Source organism: Heterodontus francisci, unplaced genomic scaffold, assembly GCF_036365525.1.
Source record: "Heterodontus francisci isolate sHetFra1 unplaced genomic scaffold, sHetFra1.hap1 HAP1_SCAFFOLD_1237, whole genome shotgun sequence".
NCBI classification, from domain to species: Eukaryota; Metazoa; Chordata; class Chondrichthyes; order Heterodontiformes; family Heterodontidae; genus Heterodontus; species Heterodontus francisci.
Window position 1 is genome coordinate 93,907 of NW_027141243.1, and position 18,991 is coordinate 112,897.

The following is an 18,991-nucleotide window of genomic DNA, read 5'->3' on the forward strand; positions in this document are numbered from 1 at the left end:
GTCCGGCTTCCGGAAGTTGAGCGCAGCCTCGGGAACACCGATTTTCAGCGGCTCTTAGGCCCCGAATCACAGTCGCCGGGTTCGGCGAACGTGCGGCGAGAGCCCCGGGGAGGTCAGAGGGGCCGCATTAAAGTGATGGTGCAGCGACTTCTCTATCCGAGCTGCCACTTCCCAGTTTCTTCTCCCGTTTCCACCGAGTCAGGAAGTCTGTGAGTTGATTGGCTGGTAAGTTTTGTAACTTTGTTTCCCTTTCTCCAAAGTTCGGAAGTTTGTCCAAGGAGCTGGAAATTAAACATTCCAGTTTTCATCAGAATAAGGGGCAGCTTCCTGAGATTTAACTGACACCAATAGAAGGGAAGTGAGTAGCCGGTGAGTCGTCTTTTATTTTTAAGTATTGAGGTTTATTATTTATTTATTTAGAGATATAGCACTGAAACAGGCCCTTCGGCCCACCGAGTCTGTGCTGACCATCAACCAGCCATTTATATTAATCCTGCATTAATGCCATATTCCTACCACATCCCCTCAATTCCCCTACTATCTACCTACACTGGGGGCAATTTACAATGGCCAATTTACCTATCAACCTGCAAATCTTTGGCTGTGGGAGGAAACCGGAGCACCCAGCAGAAACCCACGCGGTCACAGGGAGAACTTGCAAACTCCGCACAGGCAGTACCCAGAATCGCTGGAGCTGTGAGGCTGTGGTGCGAACCACTGCGCCGCAAGTAGTAGCAAGTTTATTACCTAATAGCCAGAGCAATTGCAGGGCTGCTCCAACCTCTGCAGTGCACATCCTGTGCAATAGAAAATAGAAAACATAAAACATGGCAGGCTATAAATAAAGAGCGGGGCTCGAGGCCCTTACTTACCTGGGAGCAGAGCGGTGACTAGCGGACCTGTGAGGAAGCTGATCCAGAGCGGCGACAGGCTCCCTGTGTCTCTTGGCGTGCGCTGAGACTCGAAAGAGGGAAAAAAAGGACTTAGAGTGATATCACGGGAAATTTTCAAGGTGACGGAAAGCGTCATGGAGGGGAGTTTTAGAGAAGTGGTTACACCCAAAGTGCAGGCAGATAGATGGGTGACCGCTAGAAGGGGCAGGCAGTCAGTGCAGGAATCCCCTGTGGCTATCCCCCTCTCTAACAAGTATACCGTTTTGGATTCTGTTGGGGGGGTGGCCTATCAGGAGAAAACAGCAGCAGCCAGAGCAGTGGCACCACTGTTGGCACTGTTCAGCAAGGAGGGACAAAGCGCAGAAGAGCAATAGTTATCGGGGACTCTTTAGTCAGGGGCACAGATAGGCGCTTCTGTGGACATGAAAGAGACTCCAGGAAGGTATGTTGCCTCCCTGGTGCCAGGGTCAAGGATGTCTCTGAATGGACAGTGGGCATTCTGAAGGGGGAGGGTGAACAGCTAGAGGTTGTGGGACACATCGGTACCAATGACATTGGCAGGAAGAGTGATGAGGTCCTACATGGGGAGTTTAGGGAGTTAGGGAGTAAGTTTAAAAAAAACAGGACCTCTAGGGTTGTAATCTCTGGATTACTCCCTGTGCCACGTGCCAGTGAGGCTAGAAATAGGAAGATAGTGCAGCTAAACACATGGCTGAGCAGCTGGTGTAGAAGGGAGGGTTTCAGATATCTGGACCATTGGGCTCTCTTCAGGGACAGATGGGACCTGTACAAGAAGGACGGGTTGCATCTAAACTGGAAGGGCACTAATATCCTGGCTGCAAGGTTTGCTAGTGTCATTCGCGAGGGTTTAAACTAGTGTGGCAGGGGGGTGGGAACCAGAGCAGTAGGACAGCTAGTGAAGTAAATGAGGAGGACACAGTAAATAAGGCCAGTAGGACAAAGCGGAAGAGCAGGCAGGGAGATGTTGCTGAGCACAGCGGGACTGGTGGTCTGAAGTGCATTTGTTTCAATGCGAGAAGTATAACAGGTAAGGCAGATGAACTTAGAGCTTGGATTAGTACTTGGAAATATGATGTTGCTATTACAGAGACTTGGTTGAAGGAAGGGCAGGATTGGCAGCTAAATGTTCCAGGCTTTAGAAGCTTCAGGTGGGATAGAGGGGGATGTAAAAGGGGTGGGGGAGTTGCATTACTGGTTAAGGAGAATATCACAGCTGTACTGCAGGAGGACACCTCAGAGAGGTCATGCAGCAAGGCAATATGGGTGGAGCTTAGGAATAGGAAGGGTGCAGTCATGATGGGGGTTTACTACAGGCCTCCCAACAGCCAGCGGGAGGTAGAGGAGCAGATATGTAGACAGATTTTGGAAAGATCTAAAGGTAACAGGGTTGTCGTGGTGGGTGATTTTAACTTCTCCAATATTGACTGGGACTCACTTAGTGCTCGGGGCTTGGATGGGGCAGAATTTGTGAGGAGCATCCAGGAGGGCTTCTTGAAACAGTATGTAGATAGTCCAACTAGGGATGGGGCCATTCTGGACCTGGCATTGGGGAATGAGTCGAGCCAGGTGGTCGAAGTTTCAGTGGGGGAGCATTTCGGGAGCAGTGACCAGAATTCCATAAGTTTTAAGGTACTTATGGATAAGGATAAGAGTAGTCCTCGGGTAAAGGTGCTAAATTGGGGGAAGGCTAATTATAACAATGTTAGGCAGGAACTGACGAATTTAGTTTGGGGGCGGCTGTTTGAGGGTAAATCAACATCTGACATGTGGGAGTCTTTCAAACGTCAGCTGATTAGAATCCAGGACCAGCATGTTCTTGTGAGGAAGAAAGACAAGTTTGGCAAGTTCCGGGAAGCTTGGATAACATGGGATATTGTGAGCCCAGTCAAAAAGAAAAAGGAAGCATTTGTAAGGGCTGGAAGGCTAGGAACAGATGAAGCACTTGAGGAATATAAAGACAGTAGAAAGGAACTTAAGCAAGGAGTTAGGAGGGCTAAAATGGGTCATGAAAAGTCATTGGCAAACAGGATTAAGGAAAATCCCAAGGCTTTTTATACATATTTAAAGAGCAAGAGGGTAACCAGGGAAAGGGTTGGCCCACTCAAGGACAGAGATGGGAATCTATGCGTGGAGCCAGAGGAAATGGGCGAGGTGCTAAATGAGTACTTTGCATCAGTATTCACCAAGGAGAAGGACTTGGTGGATGATGAGCCTAGGGAAGGGAGTGCAGATAGTCTCAGTCAACTCATTATCAAAAAGGAGGAGGTGTCTTGCAAAGCATTAAGGTAGATAAGTCCCCAGGGCCTGATGGGATCTACCCTAGAATACTTAGGGAGGCAAGGGAAGAAAATGCCGGGGCCTTGACAGAAATCTCTGCATCCTCATTGGCTACAGGTGAGGTCCCAGAGGACTGGAGAATAGCCAATATTGTTCCTTTGTTTAAGAAGGGTGGCAAGGATAATCCAGGAAATTTTAGGCCGGTGAGCCTTACGTAAGTGGAAGAGAAGCTATTAGAGAGGATTCTTCGGGACAGGATTTACTCCCATTTGGAGACAAATGAGCTTATTAGCGAGAGACAGCATGGTTTTGTGAAGGGGAGGTCGTGTCTTACTAATGTGATTGAGTTTTTTGAGGAAGTGATGAAGATGATTGATGAGGGAAGGGCGGTGGATGTTGTCTATATGGACTTTAGTAAAGCCTTTGACAAGGTCCCGCATGGCAGACTGGTGCAAAAGATGAAGTCACACGGGATCAGGGGTGAGCTGGCAAGATGGATAAAGAACTGGCTCGGTCACAGAAGAAAGAGGGTCACAGTGGATGGGTGTTTTTCTGAATGGAGGGATGTGACTAGTGGTGTTCCGCAGGGATCAGTGCTGGGATCTTTGCTGTTTGCAGGATATATAAATGATTTGGAGGAAAATGTAGCTGGTCTGATTAGTAAGTTTGCGGACGACACAAAGGTTGGTGGAGTTGCGGATAATGATGAGGATTATCAGAGGATACAGCAGGATATAGATCGGTTGGAGACTTGGACGGAGAAATGGCAGATGGTGTTTAATCCGGACAAATGTGAGGTAATGCATTTTGGAAGGTCTAATGCAGGTGGGAGGTATACAGTAAATGGCAGAACCCTCAGGAGTATTGACAGGCAGAGAGATCTGGGCGTACAGGTCCACAGGTCACTGAAAGTGGCAACGCAGGTGGATAAGGCAGTCAAGAAGGCTTTCGGCATGCATGTCTTCATCGGTCGGGGCACAGAGTATAAAAATTGGCAAGTCATGCTGCAGCTGTACAGAACCTTAGTTTGGCCACACTTAGAATATTGCGTGCAATTCTGGTCGCCACACTACCTGAAGGACGTGGAGGCTTTGGAGAGGGTACAGAGGAGGTTTACCAGGATGTTGCCTGGTCTGGAGGGCATTAGCTATGAGGAGAGGTTGGAAAAACTGGAATTGTTTTCACTGGAATGACGGAGGTGGAGGTGCGACATGATGGAGGTTGACAACGTTATGAACGGCATGGACAGAGTGGATAGTCAGAAGCTTTTTCTCAGGGTGGAAGAGTCAGTTACGAGGGAACATAGGTTTAAGGTGCAAGGGGCAAAGTTTAGAGGGGATGTGCGAGGCAAGTTTTTTACACAGAGGGTGGTGAGTGCCTGGAACTTGCTGCCAGGGGAGGTGGTGGAAGCAGATATGATAGCAACGTTTAAGAGACATCTTGACAAAGACATGAATAGGAAGGAAATAGAGGGATCTGGGCCCCGGAAGTGCAGAAGTTGTTAGTTTCGACAGGCATCAAAATCGGCGCAGGCTTGGAGGGCCGAATGGCCTGTTCCTGTGCTGAACCGTTCTTTGTTCTCTTTGTGCTTTGTTCCAAACACGTGACCTGTTCCTCTTCGAAGGACAAAGACAACAGACACATTGGGACATCACCACCTGCAAGTTCCCCTCCAAGTCACTCACTATCCTGACTTGGAACTATATCACAATTCTTTGTTTGTGATTGGTTGGGTAAGTAACAACTGTTAGTCAATTTAATTAGCTTTAAAAAATAAGGGGAGAGTTGTTTTTTGTTTGAAAAAAGACCTCGAGTGATAAAGTGAGTACTAAGAGTGTGTTTTTTTTCAATTCGAGTAATTTAGATTGTCGTGGGTAGTGTTTGGAGTAGAACAAGCCTCTCGTGTAATTAATATTTTTTAAAGGGAGTAACTAATTCTTCTTTGGGCCTCCTTATCTCGAGAGACAATGGATACGCGCCTGGAGGTGGTCAGTGGTTTGTCAAGCAGCGCCTGGAGTGGCTATACAGGCCAATTCTGGAGTGACAGGCTCTTCCACAGGTGCTGCAGAGAAATTTTTTTGTTGGGGCTGTTGCACAGTTGGCTCTCCCCTTGCGCCTCTGTCTTTTTTCCTGCCAACTACTAAGTCTCTTCGACTCGCCACAATTTAGCCCTGTCTTTATGGCTGCCCGCCAGCTCTGGCGAATGCTGGCAACTGACTCCCACGACTTGTGATCAATGTCACACGATTTCATGTCGCGTTTGCAGACGTCTTTATAACGGAGACATGGACGGCCGGTGGGTCTGATACCAGTGGCGAGCTCGCTGTACAATGTGTCTTTGGGGATCCTGCCATCTTCCATGCGGCTCACATGGCCAAGCCATCTCAAGCGCCGCTGACTCAGTAGTGTGTATAAGCTGGGGGTGTTGGCCGCTTCAAGGACTTCTGTGTTGGAGATATAGTCCTGCCACCTGATGCCAAGTATTCTCCGAAGGCAGCGAAGATGGAATGAATTGAGACGTCGCTCTTGGCTGGCATACGTTGTCCAGGCCTCGCTGCCGTAGAGCAAGGTACTGAGGACACAGGCCTGATACACTCGGACTTTTGTGTTCCGTGTCAGTGCGCCATTTTCCCACACTCTCTTGGCCAGTCTGAACATAGCAGTGGAAGCCTTACCCATGCGCTTGTTGATTTCTGCATCTAGAGACAGGTTACTGGTGATAGTTGAGCCTAGGTAGGTGAACTCTTGAACCACTTCCAGAGCGTGGTCGCCAATATTGATGGATGGAGCATTTCTGACATCCTGCCCCATGATGTTCGTTTTCTTGAGGCTGATGGTTAGGCCAAATTCATTGCAGGCAGACGCAAACCTGTTGATGAGACTCTGCAGACATTCTTCAGTGTGAGATGTTAAAGCAGCATCGTCAGCAAAGAGGAGTTCTCTGATGAGGACTTTCCGTACTTTGGACTTCGCTCTTAGACGGGCAAGGTTGAACAACCTGCCCCCTGATCTTGTGTGGAGGAAAATTCCTTCTTCAGAGGATTTGAACGCATGTGAAAGCAGCAGGGAGAAGAAAATCCCAAAAAGTGTGGGTGCGAGAACACAGCCCTGTTTCACACCACTCAGGATAGGAAAGGGCTCTGATGAGGAGCCACCATGTTGAATTGTGCCTTTCATATTATCATGGAATGAGGTGATGATACTTAGTAGCTTTGGTGGACATCCGATCTTTTCTAGTAGTCTGAAGAGACCACGTCTGCTGACGAGGTCAAAGGCTTTGGTGAGATCAATGAAAGCAATGTAGAGGGGCATCTGTTGTTCACGGCATTTCTCCTGTATCTGACGAAGGGAGAACAGCATGTCAATAGTCGATCTCTCTGCACGAAAGCCACACTGTGCCTCAGGGTAGACGCGCTCGGCCAGCTTCTGGAGCCTGTTCAGAGCGACTCGAGCAAAGACTTTCCCCACTATGCTGAGCAGGGAGATTCCACGGTAGTTGTTGCAGTCACCGCGGTCACCTTTGTTTTTATAGAGGGTGATGATGTTGGCATCGCGCATGTCCTGGGGTACTGCTCCCTCGTCCCAGCACAGGCATAGCAGTTCATGTAGTGCTGAGAGTATAGCAGGCTTAGCACTCTTGATTATTTCAGGGGTAATGCTGTCCTTCCCAGGGGCTTTTCCGCTGGCTAGGGAATCAATGGCATCACTGAGTTCCGATTTGGTTGGCTGTATATCCAGCTCATCCATGACTGGTAGAGGCTGGGCTGCATTGAGGGCAGTCTCAGTGACAGCATTCTCCCTGGAGTACAGTTCTAGGTAGTGCTCAACCCAGCGGTCCATCTGTTTGCGTTGGTCAGTGATTATGTCCCCCGATTTAGATTTGAGGGGGGTGATCTTCTTGATGGTTGGCCCAAGAGCTCTCTTCATGCCATCATACATTCCTCTGATGTTTCCGGTGTCTGAGGCCAGCTGAATATGACTGCATAGGTGTTGCCAGTAGTCGTTTGCGCAACGCCTAGCTGTTCTTTGTGCAGTACATCTGGCTGCTTTAAGTGCTGCGGATGTTAAATCGCTGGGGGCTTTCTTGTAGTTCAAAAGTGCAATGCGCTTAGCGGCTATGACAGGTTCCAGCTCTTCATTATGAGATTGAAACCAGTCTGCATTTCTCTTCGCACTTTTGCCGTAGGTGGTCAAAGCTGACTCATAGATGGCGTCTCTGATGTGGGCCCACTTGGTCTCAGCATCCCCTGTGGGAGTGTTTTGAAGGGCTGTTACAAGTGAATTTAGAAATTTTTGTAACAGCTGTGGGTGAGAAATTCTGCTCGTGTTGATGCGCGGGTGGCCCTTCTGCTTGGAATGATGCAACTTCTTTGGTCTGAGTCTAACCTTGCTGCACACCAGGGAGTGGTCGGTGTCGCAGTCCGCACTGTGGAAGCTGCGTGTGATTTGAACACTGTTTAAGGCGGCTCGCCTTGTGACGATGAGGTCTAGCTGGTGCCAACGACGTGATCTTGGGTGCCTCCATGAAACCTGGTGACAGGGTTTAGTGTGAAAGAACGAGTTGGTGATGCAGAGGTTATGATAGGTACACAACTCAAGCAGTCTCTGCCCGTTCTCATTCATCCTTCCAACGCCATAGCGCCCAAGGCAGGAGGGCCATGAGTCATGGTCGGCCCCAACCCTGGCATTAAACTAATTAATCTAAAGGTAAGTCATGGCAGGAGAGCTCAGCCCCGTGATGTGCTCCTCCTGCGCTACGTGGGAAATCAGAGATGCTTCCAGTGTCCCTGACGACCATGTGTGCAGGAAGTGGATCCAGCTGCAGCTACTGACTACCCGCATTATGGAGCTGGAGCTGCAGGTGGATTCACTGTGGAGCATCCGCGATGCTGAGGACGTTGTGTATAGCACGTTTAGAGAGGTGGTCACACTGCAGGTAATGGCTGCACAGGCAGAAATGAGATGGGTGACCACCAGATGGAGTATTAGGCGCAGGCATGTAGTGCAGGAGTCCCCTGTGGCCATCCCCCTCTCAAACAGATAGACCACTTTGGATACTGTTGGGGGGAATGACCTCCCAGCGGAAAGCAGCAACAGCCAAGTTTGTGGTACCACGCATGGCTCTGCTGCACAGCAGGGGAGGAAAAGGACTGGAAGAACTATAATGATAATGGATTCTATCGTAAGGGAAACAGATAGGCATTTCTGTTGCCACAAACATGACTTCAGGATGGTATGTTGCCTCCCTGGTGCGAGGGTCAAGTTAGTCACGGAGTGGCTGCAGGACATTCTGAAGGAGGGCGAATAGTCAGAGGTTGTGGAACACATTGGTACCAAAAACGGAGGTAAAAAGAGGATGAAGACCTGAAACAAGAATTTAGGGAGCTCGGTCGCAGATTAAAAAGCAGGACCTCAAAGGTTGTAATCTCTGGATTACTCCAGTGCCACATGCTAGTGAGTATAGGAATAGGAGGATAGAGCAGATGAATGCGTGGCTGAAGAGATGGTGCAGGAGGGAGGGCTTTAGCTTCCTGGATCACTGGGTCTGTTTCTGGCAAAGGTGGGACCCGTATAAGTTGGACGAACATCCTTGCTGGGAGGTTTACGAGTGCTGTTGGGGGCAGTTTACACACATTTGGCAGAGGAATGGGATACAGAGTGGAGGTATAGGAGTGGGTGATGCTCAGTCAAATATAGAAGAGAAACTGAGTCAGTCTGTTAGGCAGAGCAAATATAGACCTGTGAAGGCACAAGTGACAAATGCAAGGCTGGATTGCATTTATTTTAATGCAAGACAGATGAATTGAGGGCTTTGATTAGCACGTGGGATTATGATATTGTTGCTATCACAGAGACATGGTTGAGGGAAGGGCAGGACTGGCAGCTCAATATTGCAGGCTATAGAATCTTCAGGTGTGACAAGAGAAGGGATAAAAGAGGAGGTCGCATTGCACTGTTGATTAAGGAGTCAATTACTGCTGTAAGGAGGGATGATATCTGAGAAGGTTCTTCACATGAGGCCAGATGAGTCAAACTTAAAAACAAAAAGGGGGCAATCACTTGGCTGGGTGTGTACTGCAGGCCTCCAAACAGTCAGGGAGAGATAGAGGAGCAGATATGTAGGCAAATCTCAGAGAGGTGTAAAAATAATGGAGTAATAATAGTAGAGGATTTCAACTTACCTGATATCAACTGGGATGGTCTTCCTGTAAAAAACTTCAAGGGGGCGGAATTCTTAAAATATATACAGGAGACTTTTTTGAGCCAGTACCTAGAAAGTCCAACAAGAAAAGGCGCAGTACTGGACCTAATCCTTGGGAATGATGCTGGACAAGTGGTAGAAGTGTCAGTGGGGGAGCATTTCGGGGATGGTGATCATAACTCTGTAAGAAAAAGACAAAGGCGGGCTGGAAATAAAAGTACTGAATTGGGGGAAGGCCGATTTCAATATGATAAAACAGGATCTGGCCAAAGTGGACTGGGAGCAGCTACTTGCAGGAAAGTCTACATCAGACCAGTGCGAGTCTTTCAAAGAGGAAATAGTGAGGGTTCAGAGGCAACATGTACCCGTAAAGGTGAAGGGTAGGACCAACAAGTCCAGGGAACCCTGGATGTCAAGGGATATAGAGGATTGGATCAGGAAAATAAAAGGAGGCTTCTGGCAGATTCAACGTGCTGAAAACAGCAGAGGTACTGGAGGAGTATAAAAAGTGTAGCGGGGGTACAAAAAACAGTAATTAGGAGAGCAAAGAGTAGGCATGAAAAAACACTGGCGGGCAAGATCAAGGAAAACGCTAAGGCATTTTCGAAGTATATTAAGGGCAAGAGGATGTCCAGTGAAAGAGTGGAGCCCATTAGGGACCAAAGTGCCAATCTGTGTGTGGAGCCGGAGGACAGAGGTGAGGTTTTAAATGATTACTTTGCATCTGTGTTCACTGTGGAGAAGGATGATGTAGGTGTAGAGATCAGGGAGGGGGATTGTGACACACTTGAACATATTAGCATTGAAAGTGAGGAAATATTAGCTGTTGTAGCGGGCTTAAAAGTGGATAAATCCCCAGTCCCAGATGAGATGTATCCCAGGCTGTTATGTGAGGCAAGGGAGGAGATAGCAAGGGCTCTGACATAAATTTTCAGATCCTCTCTGGTCACAGGAGAGGTACCAGAGGACTGGAGGACTACGAATGTGGTGCCATTATCAAGAAGGGTAGCAGGGATAAACCAGGTACTTACAGGCCAGTGAGTCTAACATCAGTGGTTGGGAAAATATTGGAAAACGTACTGAGGGACAGGATTAATCTCCACTTGGAGAGGCAGGGATTAATCAGGGATAGTCAACATGGCTTTGTCAGGGGGACATCGTGTCGAACTAACTTGATTGAATTTTTCAAGGCAGTGACCAGGTGTGTAGATGAGGGTAAAGCAGTTGATGTAGTCTACGTGGACTTCAGTAAGGCTTTTGATAAGGTCCCACATGGGAGAGTGGTTAAGAAGGTCAGAGCCCATAGGACCCAGGGCAATTCGGCAAATTGGATCCAAAATTGGCTTAGTGGCAGGAGGCAGAGGGTGATGGTCGAGGGTTGTTTTTGCGAGTGGAAACCTGAGACCAGTGGTGTACCGCAGGGATCGGTACTGGGACCCTTGCTGTTTGTAGTGTACATTAATGATTTAGATGTGAATATAGGAGGCATTGTAAGTAAATTCGCAGATGACACGAAAATTGGTGGTGTCGTAAATAGTGAGGAGGAAAGCCTTAGATTGCAGGACGATATAGATGGGCTGGTAAGATGGGCAGAGCAGTGGCAAATGGAACTTAATCCTGAGAAATGTGAGGTGATGCATTTTGGGAGGACTAACAAGGCAAGGGAACATGCAATGGATGGTAGGACCCCAGGAAGTACAAAGGGTCAGAGGGGCCTTGGTGTACTTGTCCATAGATCACTGAAGGCAGCAGCACAGGTAGATCAGGTGTTTAGGAAGGCATATGGGACACTTGCCTTTATCAGCTGAGGCATGGAATATAAGAGCAGGGAGGTTATGGTGGAGCTGTATAAAACGCTAGTTAGGCCACAGCTGGAGTACTGTGTACAGTTCTAGGCACCACACTGTAGGAAGGATGTGATTGCACTGGAGGGGGTGCAGTGGAGATTCACCAGGATGTTGCCTGGTTTGGAGCATTTCAGGTATGACGAGAGACTGAAAAGGCTGGGGTTGTTTTCATTAGAGCAGAGAAGGCTGAAGGGGGACATGATTGAGGTATTCAAATTTATGAGGGGCATTGATAGGTTAGATAGGAAGAAACTTTTTCCCTTCTTGGAGGTGTCAATAACCAGGAGACATTGATTTAAGGTAAGGGGCAGGAGGTTTAGAGGGGATTTGTGGAAAGAAGAATTTCACCCAGAGGGTGGTTGGAATCTGAAAAGCACTGCCTGAAGAGGTGGTAGAGGCAGGAACCCTCAAAACATTTAACAAGTATTTAGATGAGCACTTGAAACACCATAGCAGACAAGACTATGGGCCAAGTGCTGGAAAATGGGATTAGAATAGTTAGGTGCTTGATGACCGGCACGGACACGATGGGCCGAAGGGCCTGTTTCTGTGCTGTCTAACTCTATGACTCTATTTACAGCACAGGAGGAGGCCATTCCGCCCATTGTATCTGTTCATCCCACTTTCCAGTTGTTACGACCTCACAGATTGTCAATATGAAAAATATGAGATATGAATCCCCAGACCACACTAATAAATTACACTAGATTTCACATTTTCAGTCTTTTGTTCTAATAACTAAACTAAAAGAAATCCACAATTATCTAAATAGCACTTTGATTGTAAATTGTGGTGTCAGCTATTTACAAAGATATTTTCTTTACTTATTCAACACTTGACTATCTCACACCACACTGATACATTACACAGTCCTTTTTGATGACAAAAGCCTTTGCGGTTAAAAGTTTCAAATTCCTGCCAATGGTGGGGCTGCTCCGACCTCTGGAGTGCACATCCTGTGTAATGTGCCAACTCCAGATAACCTTTTGTGTAGGAAGTATCATTGGGAGAGGTGGTGACATCGGGGTAATGTCACTGGAACATGGGTTCGAATCCCACCACGGCAGATGGTGACATTTAAATTCAATTAATAAATCTGCAATTAAAAAGCCATCTGGTTCATGAGATGGGAAATCTGCTGTCCTTACCTGGTCTGGCCTACATGTGACTCCAGATCCACAGCAATGTGGCTGACTCTTAAATGCCCTCTGAAATGGCCGAGCGAGCCTCTCAGTTGTCAAGGGCAGTTTGGGATGGACAATAAATACTGGCCGAGCCAGCAACACTCACATCACATGGATGAAGATAAAACAAGTTGCAGCAGCTCGAGCTCCGGTTTTCGGAGCATGAACTGCAGCTGGTGTCACTGCGGTGCATCCATGAGGTGAGAGATTTGTGGACAGCACGTTTATAGATATGGTCACCCTGCAGCTGAAGAGTATGCAGGGAGAGAGGCAATGGGTGGCCAACTGACAATCAAGAAGAAACAGGCAGGGAATGCAGGAGAACCCTGAGTGCATCTCACTCTCCAACCAGTATTCAGTTCTGAATACTGATGAAAGTGATGGTTCATCTCAGGAGTGCAGCCAGAGTCAAGGCCATGGCAGCACAGTTGGATCAGCTTCACAGAGGGTCACGAAGCTGACTGAGCAATAGTGATAGGAGATTTGATAGGGGAGTACACAGGTGTTTCTGCAGCCGCAGACGTGAATCCAGGCTGGTGTGTGGCCTCCCTCAGGACAATGTACAGCAGGGTGCATGTGCAGTCATCCTGGGCCAGGAAGCAGGAGGAGAGAATGTTGTGAATTTCTATCCTGGACTGACAGTGATGGTTTTTGTAAACTCCTTTTACAGGGGCTTAGAAGCAGGGGATATGCAGATGGGGAATCTCGAGCCAAACATCACATCAAGATCTGACAGAGTCACTCGATACATCAGGACCTGAATATCATCGGCCTTTGAATGTGGAAGGAGAAAGGTTTGTCTGTTCTGTCTGTGGGAAAAGATTTCAGCTATCAGTGAGAGTGGAAAAGCACTGAGATACACAAAGCCCTGGTTAGACCACACCTGGAGTATTGTGTTCAGTTCTGGGCACCACACCTTCGGAAGGATATAATGGCCTTGGAGGGAGTGCAGTGTAGATTTACCTGAATGATACCTGGACTCCAAGGGTTAAATTACGAGGAGAGATTACACAAATGAATCATAGAGTCATTACAGCACAGAAGGAGGACATTGATCTTTTTGATTCCATCCCAGCTCTTTGTAGAACAATCCAGTCAGTCCCATTCACCCACTCTATCCCCGTAGTCCTGCAGGTTTATTTGCCTCAAGTGCCCATCTAATTTCCTTTTGTAATCATTGATCGTCTCCACTTCCACCACCCTCGTAGGCAGTGAGTTCCAGGTCATTATCATTCACTGTGTAAAAAAACTGCTTCCTCACATCCCTCCTGAATCTCAGAACCAGAATCTGTGTCCACTAATCCTTGTATCATCAGCTAATGGGAACAGCTTTTCTTGGTCTGCCTTATCTAAACCTGTCATCATTTTCAACACCTCTATCAGATCTTCCCTCAATCTCCTTTGCTCCAAGGAGAACAACACCAGCTCCTCTAACCTAACCTTGTAGTTAAATTCTCTCATCTCAGAAACCATTCTGATAAATCTCTGCACCCTCTCAAGGACCTTCACATCCTTCCTAAAGTGTGGTGACCAGAACTGGATACAATACTCTGGTTGTGGCCTAACCAGAGCTTTTTAAATGTTCAGCAAAACTTCCTTCCTTTTGTGTTCAATACCTCTATTTCTGAGGCCCAAGATCCCATTTGCTTTGCCAACTGTTCCCTCAATACATCCTTCCACTTTCAGTGATCTCTGCACATGAACCCTCAGGTCCCTCTATCCCTGCAAACTCTTTAGAACTGTACCATTAAGTGTATGTTGCCTCTCCCTATTCCTTCTGCCAGAATGAATCACCTCACTGTGAGGGTTGTAGTCCCTGGAATTCAGAAGATTAAGGGGTGATTTGATCAAAGTTTTCAAGATATTAATTGAAACTGATAGGGTAGAGAGAGAGAGACTCTTCTCCATCACCTGCAGTACTCGGCAGCATCGTCTAAAACATAGAGCCAGAACTTTCATTAATCCACCCCTGGGCCCAGTGAACCTGAGCATTAATCCACCCAGGCTGAATGTACACAGAATTACAGCCCAGAAACAGGCCGTTCAGCCCCTCTAGTCTGTGCTGCTGTTTATAATCCACATGAGCCTCCTCCCAATCTAATTACATCATCCCACCCTGCCCTCATATCCCTCTATTCCCTTCTCCCTCATAAATGTATTGAGCCTCCCCTTAAACACATCATTGTTATCACCTTCAACCACTCCACATGGCAGTGAGTTCCACATTCTGACCACTCTCTGAGTAGAGAAATTCCTCCTAAGTTCTCTATTTGACCTGTTAATGTCTGTATTATATTGCTGCCCCCTTGTTCTGACTGATGTCAGAATGTATTCTCGTTGCCCCGGGATACAGCCACTCAGAGACTGAAGATCGAGAGATGCATTGTTTCCAATTGACATTTGAAACTAGTTGAAAAAGTAGCATTTGAGACACCGTTAAGAGAGACAGACACAGATTATCATCCAGCATATACTGAAGGAAAAGAGAGCTCTCTCTTGGTTTATTTAAACCCTATTTATTATTCTCTCAGAATTCTGATGTCAAGCCAGGTTAATTTCTAAAAAAAAAAAATATCAAATTCCTGTAACTACTGAACTGTAATTGTTGAAATTTATCGCTGGAGAAGAGCAGCATCAATTCAACTGCTGAACTAGACTGTGGACTGTTCTACTGTTGAAGAACCTTTTATTTTCTCCCCCCATCACACGGCTGTGAGGACTTCAAGCAACATTGGACTATTCCATATCGGAAGATTTCACTTCGGCAGGAGCATAAATATGCAAAGTCACTATTTTTTCTGTTTTAACTATTTATTTGTTAGTGTTTAAGAATTTAGTTTTTCTAATTAAACAGTTAATTTGTTGATCTAAAGACACCTGGTTTGGTTAGCCTTATTCGGGGGTTAATAGATGGTACAATTTGGCTGGATCTTTCTTTAATTTGGAATGTTTAAAATGTCAGGCGATCTGTGAGGGACGGGACTGAATCAACAGTGCGTTTCTCCCACCACTATCAAAATTGTATATTTTGACTGGGGGGCTTTGACTTGAGCGGTCGGTCGTAATAATACTCTTGTAGTTTAGGGCACTTCACGTGCATATCCAAGTACTTTTTAATTGTTGTGAGGGTTTCTGCCTCTACCACCCTCCCAGGCATTGAGTTGCAGATCCGCACCACCCTCTGTCTGAAAACATTTCCCCTCAAATCCCTTTTAAATTTCCTACCTCTTTCTCTGAATCTATGCCCCTGGTTATGGACCCCTCAGCCAAGGGGAATAGGTCCTTCCTATCCACTCGATTTAGACCCATCATCATTTTCTACACTTCAATTCGGTCTCCCCTCAGCCTCCTCTGTTCCAAAGAAAACAACCCTCACCTATCCAATATTTACTCAGAACGAAAATTCTCCAATCCAGCCAACATCCTTGTAAATCTCCTCTGTATTTTCTCTAATATAGCCACATCTTTCCGACAGTGCGGTGACCAGAACTGTACACAGTCCTCCAGCTGTGTCCAAACCAGTGTTTTATACATTTCCAACATAACCTCCATGCTCATATATTCTCTGCCTTGGTTAATAAAGGCAAGTATCTCTTACGCCTTATCTACCTGCCCAGCCATGTTCAGGGATCTATGAACATGCACTCCAAGGCCCCTCTGTTCCTTTATACTTCTCAATATCCTACCATTTATTGTGTATTCCCTTGCCTTGCCAGCTGTCTCCAAATGCATTACCTCACACTTCTCCGGATTGAATTCCATTTGTCACTATTCTGCCCACCGAACCAGTCCATTGATATCTTCCTGCAGTTTACAGCTTTCTTCATTATCAACCACATGGTCAATTTTTGTTTCATCTGCAAACTTTTTAATCAAATCCCCTACATTCAAGTCCAAACCATTGATCTAAAGAACAAAAAGCCAGTACTGATCCCTGCAGAACCTCACTGAAAACAGCCTTCCAGTCTCACAAACACTCATCAACCATTACTCTTTGCTTCCTGCCTCTGAGTCAATTTTGGCTCTAACTTGCTGTTTTGTGTTGGATCCCATGGGCTTGTCATTCATGACCAGTCTGCCTTGTGGGACCTTATCAATGGCCTTGGTTACAGTTTAACCCCATTCTCCTAATCTCTGGCCACTCGGTGTGGAGGTGGGGTGGGAAGGTTGGAGGATCTTTTCCTGGACCTGCTCTTGGGCCTGGCTAAAACACCACCCACACCCACAGCCCTTTCGATGACCTGCCCTTCCAAAACCCCCCAGTCCCCCCAATGCCCTCCTCACCATCACCTCATCCACCCCAAACCCACCCAGGTTTGTATCTGTCTTGTATATTTAAACATTCAGTTCTCACTTTCTCCATCTCTCTCTCTCCCTCTCGCTCAGGCTGAGAAGCAATGTGTAGGTCCAGGATGTACAGGGACCATGTTGGGAGTGGGGGTGTCACACTGCCTGCTGCCCTGTCTTCCCTGGTCTTGTCCGTGCCGGGGTGGCCTTCTGCAACCGGTGGACACCTCAGGATACAGAGTGTCTCGTGGACACTGGGAGCAATGTTCTGGTTCAGTTGGGAAGGTTCCCTTTGCTTCTGTTACAATTTGTTGCTTATTTTGGCTTCTTTTAGTTTGAATGGATCACATGTTTGGGGAAACAAGCGAGGAAAGAATGTTTCATAGAAACTAGAACTGTCTGTTCTGAATTTCTATCCTGGACTGACAGTGCTGACTTTTGTAAACTCCTTTTACAGGGTATTAGAAGGGGAGGATTTACTGACGGGAAATTCAAACCAAACATCACATCAAGATCTGACAGAAACACTCGATTCATCAGGACCTGAATATCATCGGCCTTTGAATGTGGAAGGAGAAATGTTTGTCTGTTCTGTCTGTGGGAAAAGATTTCAAACATCAGTGTGACTGGAAAAGCACCGAGACGCGCACACACCCCCGAGTGAGAGTGTTCCAGTGACTGACTGTGGAAAGAGCTTTAACCAGTTACACAGCCTGAGAAAACATCACACCATTCACAACGGGGAGAATCCGTACACGTGTTCTGTGTGTGGATGAGGCTTCAACTGATCATCCAACCTGGAGAGACACAAGGACACCCTCGCCATGGAGAAACCATGGAAATGTGGGGACTGTGGGAAGGGATTCGGTTCTCCATCAAAGCTGGATATTCATTAACTCAGTCACACTGGGGAGAGGCCGTTCACCGGCTCCGTGCGTGGGAAGGGATTCACTCAGTTATCCCACCTGCTGACACACCAGCAAGTTCACACTGGGGAGGGGCCGTTCACCTGCTGTGTGTGTGGGAAGGGATTCACTCAGTTATCCCACCTGCTGACACAGCAGAGAGTTCACAAGGGTAGGTTGGAGAAGTTGGGGTTATTCTCCTTGGAGCAAAGGAGATTGAGGGAAAATTTCATAGAAATGCACAAGATTCTGAGAGACTTTGATAAATTAGACAAAGAAAAACTGTTCCCATGAACTAATGGTACAAGAACTAGGGAACACAGATTGAAGGTTTTGAGGAAGAGTTGCAGCAGGAATGTGAGGAAGAACTTCTTCTGCAGCAAGTGGTTCTGACCTGGAACTCGCTGCCAATGTGTGTGGTGGAAGTGGAAATAATCAATGACTTTCAAAGGAAACTGGATGGTCACTTGAAGGAAATAAACTTGCGGGGCTATGGGCTGATGTGGGGCAGTGGGACTGAGTGGATTGCTCCCTGGAGAGCTGACATGGAATTGATGGGCCAAATGACCTTGTTCTGTGCTGTAAATGATGCTGTGTCTCTGTGACTGTGTTTTGAGACAGGATATCCCAGCTCTCCACCCTGGGATTCTCAGTATGAACAGGATTCGGAGTGGGGAGGACCCACTATCCATGGTTTACTGTAAATGTTAAAGGTCATATCAAAATTAAAGTAAAAGCATATAATTGCACAAAGGTGGGTGGCAGAACAGAATGTTGGACAGAATGTAGAAAAACAGTAAAGAATGACTAAAAGATTGATAAGGAGTGCAGATTGTAAACAGAGTCTGGAGGTATGTGTTTGCTGAGTGGTGAGTTCAGTGAAGGGGAGAGGAGGTGCTCCTTTTTCTACTTTTTTGTCTTCCAGTATTTGGTTCTTGTTTCTGTGCAGTGAATGGTGCTGATTGGTTGAGTAACTGGTCACATATTCTACTTCTAAGGAGTCTGGTAAGTTAAGGTACGGCAGTGCAGCTTGGCCGAGTGCAATGCACAGCTTGTGACATGTGGGATGTCATGGACGCACCATGTGTCCCAGACAAACATATCTACAGGAAGTGTCACCGGCTGCACAAGCTTGAGCTCTCGGGTTTGGAGCTCTAGCAGTGGCTGGAGTCACTGTGGTGCATCCACAATGCAGAGAACTACATGGATAGCAGGTTTAGGGAGGTGATCACACCACAGGTTAGAAGCATGCAGGAGGATAAGAATGGGTAACCGACAGACAGTCTAAGAGAACCAGGCAGGTAGTGCAGGAGTCCCCTGATATGATCTCACTTGCTAATCGGTTTTCCATTTTGGATACTGGTGAGGGTGCTGG

At 47.0% G+C, this 18,991-nt stretch overlaps 1 long non-coding RNA gene across 1 annotated transcript; it reads left to right on the top strand.

The window, feature by feature from the left end:
* The first annotated feature begins 16 nt into the window (after positions 1–16).
* Positions 17–18,415, top strand: LOC137362526 (uncharacterized). Its single transcript, XR_010972512.1, has 3 exons — positions 17–225; positions 13,095–13,218; positions 17,169–18,415. It is a non-coding gene; the product is annotated as an uncharacterized lncRNA (long non-coding RNA).
* Positions 18,416–18,991: the final 576 nt, after the last annotated feature.